Consider the following 4,574-nt stretch of genomic DNA (forward strand, 5'->3'; position numbering starts at 1 on the left):
ATCCGTATTCATCTGTGTGTAAAACTCTATTTTCTCTCATTTTTTATTTCATTGTTCCCCTATCCCATTTTCTCAGTCTTCACTCTTTCAGCGAGGCTCTTCGCTTTGGTCTTTTTCTGCAAGCTACTATTAATTTGAGCAAACCATGTGTACTGCACTTATATTCAACTATAGTCTATAGTAGTACTTCACATCTCACAATTTCTCTCTCATTTAGAAGACCATCTCTGTTTGTGAGTATCTTAACTTTCTTATACTCTTTTCTGTTCTTCAATTTTTTAAATTGTAAATTTTTTTGATTGATTGGTTTGTAGTTTCTTATGTAACTCTATTGTACTTGTGAATTTTGGTAGATTCTACTTTATTCTCCTTCTTTCTTTGTTGCACCCATTTCTTGGTGATGTGATTTTGATAGATCCGGTTTGATTTTCTTCATATCTTAAAATTTTCTGTTAAATTTCTTACATGCATGTTAGTAATTTGTATTTTGCTCACGATTTTTCAAAATAGATACTTAGTGTATATGTCAGAATATATATTTATTTTTGATTTGTAGCTAAGAAATTAGCAAATTTTGGAGTGAGGCGGCTTTTAAGGGGAGTAGTCCTTGTCAATGACTACTATTTTTAGGTGCAACATTATTTCAATTTCGGCTTTATTCTGGAGAAATTTAACTCCTGCTATCAGCTCCTATAAAAATGACCCATAAATATGTTAGATGATTATTTTTTATCTTTAAGGGAGTTTGAAACAACAGACATAGTTTAGTCACTCCTACCGGTTCTGAATATGAGAGGACTCTTTTTTCGTCCACATAAGAGATGCTACTCCATGAATAGAACAAAGGTTAGATAAGTGGATCTGTTGATTCTATGCAATTGAGAATTTGTTGGTAAAGTTCATGAGATATTTGTGCTTCGACTAACTCCAGTTCGAAGAAGAATACAGTGTAGTTTGCAATGACAATAAACTTAGACTTGATATTTAAGGTAGGTTTTCTATGACTTAAATATGTATGTTAATTTTTTCTAATTCTAAATTATTCTATATAAAAATATGATTTATTGTAAACTAAAGAAATCATTTTATTGGAAATATTTTTTATTGTTGTTTGTCTTATTTATATGTGCAACATGTAGACTGATATAACAATCATGGTGTCAAGTTAATGGTTTTTATTGTTCAGTTAGAAATCTTGAATCCAATAATATATATTAAAAAACTATTAGAAGAAAGCTAAGTCAATTGCTAATATGAATCTAGAGGTAAAGTATTTTCTATGTTTTTTTTTATTTCAATACTAAAGTTGCAGCCTTTATCCAAGAACAACTGCTCAATACAAATACAACGCCAAAATCAGTCACTACCCATTATCAGCACACAAAATAGAACATTGAAGTTCTTTATTCAAGAAAAAAAAAAAGCATATTCCCTGATACAAAAGTGCAAGGTGAGCCTTTTAACACCACTGATTGTTGTAGATGTTATCTGTATTGTAGAAATTTCCTGAAATTGCATGCATGCCAATTGTAGCTATATGACAATTTCTCTTTTAATTTGCAACATTTTGTTTTTAAATGTTAATTTTTTTCTGCACTATATTCAATTGCTTTTCTGGAATTTATAGGGAAGTAAAATTTGAAAAGTAGCATGGCCTTTTTTCTGCTGCCAAAATGGAAAAGGATGATACTCCTCTAAGAAAGAGATTGATGCTCCTCTAGCTGATGATCAGGTGCCACTGAAATCTATCATTCAAAAGAGATATATTTTCTCTATTTGTTACATTAAGTTTATTTGAATTTGATTGTGCAGCTAATATTAAAATCGTGGAGCCTAAATTTGTGTTTGAAGATCAAACTATTAAAAATAATCAACTCTTGGGGTAGTTAAGCATATTGAAGTGGAAGTGCATATACACCTTGCACTTTTAATTTTTTACTAAGAAAGGTAGTAGTGATCAAATACAACTGTGGTCTTTATTTTCATGATCAACACAATTGTTACCAAGTATAATAAAAGGTTTCACCTTACTTGAGTCTTTTAATATGGTGAACCAACTACTACTACTACTACAACATCTGGTCTTTAGATCTTTAGTGTGTTTAATTTGGTGATTGGATTATAATTGAGGGTAGATGTTGGCTTCATGGAGCTCAGACCTTCTGAAATTGCTGAAATTGCAGCAACACTGGCAATGTCTATTTAGTCATCCAGGGAAAAGCGAGCAAAAAATATATTGAAAGGTTAATTCAATAACCTTACTTCCTCATACAAGTGCAAACAGTAATTTTCTTTTGTCTTGATTCTTGAGGTATTGTTATATTCTCTGATTTATTTTTGGAGTCTCTGTCCTATAATAATGTGGTAGCATGAAGCTGGTTTTGAACTTAATAAGTTGGTTTTCTCTGAGACTATCTTCCTTTAACTATGTCTTATAGCTCTTTATTGGCTCTTTTTTGATGGACTATCTACATTGAGCATGTGCATGTGAGACCCTGTCCTGTGATTTGATTTTATGAAATATTGATAAATCTGACTCTCCCAAGTAGTGATTTTTCCAAGAAAAGTAGATTAAACTGAAATGGACTTAAATCTGAGGATATAAACAGAGTGAGACCGTATTTCGAAAGCAAATGAGAAAAAAAGCATAAAGGAAGAAAAAAGAATAAACATTTCTAGATTACCAGCATGCATAACTGCTTGATGATCTTTCAAGCTTTCAATTTTTGGAAACACTTCTCCGGATTCGCAGAAGTCGCATATTGTTGGCCTAGAGTGGTTCGATTTTAGTTTACCGATCAATAATTTGTTAAAACTTTCACACTATAACTACAAATTCACAGGGATATTAAAGAGGAAGAGGATGAAAAATATAAATTGAAGACAATATTTATATAGTAAAATTATCATACTGCCTACCTGCTCGAACCAACTATCATGTGACACTATAACATCTTTCAAAATTGCATGCCTTAGGGAGTAGCATCATGAGTGGGACTAGCATTCTTTTGATATAGCAGAGCTCAAAAGAGACCTCTAGGATGTTGAATTGTGAGAAGTTTTCTTTCTTAGAAGGCTAAACTGCTGCTTTTTGTGAAATTATCGGCTCCGTGAACTACTTTTCTGTTTCCATGGACAACATCCCTAAACCTTACTTGGAATAAGCTGCTACAACATTGGAGGTTGTAGGGTTCTTGGATGGGTCACAAACTATTGAGCTTTTGATCTGCTGGGCAGGTAAAAGTTACTGAATTGATCCCATGAAGAAGGTTATTTCTACTGCTACTAGAGTACCATAAATAGTAGGGCTAGATAATGGAGAAGAGGTAAAATTGGCGTAGAAGAAGAATCTTCCTCCTCCATGGAAGACAAAGGTTTTTGATTTACTTTGTTACCTCATAGGACATTGTTTCTTTCTTTGTTAATGGGAAGGATAGAACTGCGGTTGAAGGAGAGGCTTGGCCAAATCTATAAATTTTCCAGCGTTCTTTGTCATGGCTTCAGTGGTATTTGATAAATGTTATTTTTCGCATATATGATGATAAAAAAGTCGAATAAACAAGAAACTTTATCTGATGTCTTACCCAAAATATTGATCTCTGTATTGCTTGTGTGCGTCTCTGACCATGTGCACTTCTAATTCTTAATGTCAGGTGGAGATTTTTGTGGTGATATTGTTTCTTTCACAATGATGTTAGACTTTGGACCATATAGCAGTTTGTTTTGTTTTCCTATGTATAATGTAAAGAAAAGGTTTGGATAATTTTTGTTTAAAATGCATTGCAGGTTACACTGAAACGGGAGAAAAAAGTTCAAGTTATCCTAAAAAGTTCTCATCACATGTATTTGAAATTTCAAACGGATTATGGTTTCAGATGAACAGAAACAGAGTTGTATCAACTTTAGAAGATATATTTTGTTTTTAAACTCTCAAATTTGCATAATTTTAACTTAAGTGATGGTGCATGAAATAATTTTTTTATCGTGCAGTAATATAGTGTTCTTGAAAAGGTTGGGTAAAAATCTTTACTAGAAGACTTCAAAAAACTATGTTAATTGTGTTGGGCCTGTGCATAGCACAAGATATTTACAAAGGCCAAACGGCCTCAACAAAAAGTACAAAGGTGCAAAAACAAAGAAAAATCTACAAGGCACCTAAGCAGCATGGTCTTAACCGGAGCCAGCTTCGTCATTGGGACCATCAGGGTCTTCTCCACCCGCAGATCCGCCAGAACCCTCGGAGTCTTCTTCGTCCTAGGGATATGCCAACTTTTTGGTCTCGGCCTTGAGCCCACTAGCATTTTCGATCTCGGTGGATAAACTAAAACCTCGGGCATGAACCTCCTTGAGAGCCTCCCTTCGAGAATACTGTTTCACATATTTAACGATGTCTTTCAGACGGTCCTGAGCTGCCTTCGCATCAGCTTTGTATTGGGCCACCACCTCATTAGCATCGACCCTAGTTATCTCATCCACTGACTTGGCTACCATAAGCTCCTTGGCGAGGGTATCCCGATCGGCAACAGCCAAGACCAATTGGGATTGAAGGTCCTCAATCTTGTGGGACCAGGCCT

The 4,574-nt window shown here is 34.1% G+C and overlaps 1 long non-coding RNA gene across 1 annotated transcript; it reads left to right on the forward strand.

Moving 5' to 3' along the window:
- On the forward strand, nucleotides 1–4,029 carry LOC104241437 (uncharacterized). The gene is made up of 2 exons (XR_714724.2): nucleotides 1–233; nucleotides 1,628–4,029. It is a non-coding gene; the product is annotated as an uncharacterized lncRNA (long non-coding RNA).
- Nucleotides 4,030–4,574: the final 545 nt, after the last annotated feature.

The sequence above is a fragment of the Nicotiana sylvestris genome, chromosome 6 (genome assembly GCF_000393655.2).
Source record: "Nicotiana sylvestris chromosome 6, ASM39365v2, whole genome shotgun sequence".
Classification (NCBI taxonomy): domain Eukaryota; kingdom Viridiplantae; phylum Streptophyta; class Magnoliopsida; order Solanales; family Solanaceae; genus Nicotiana; species Nicotiana sylvestris.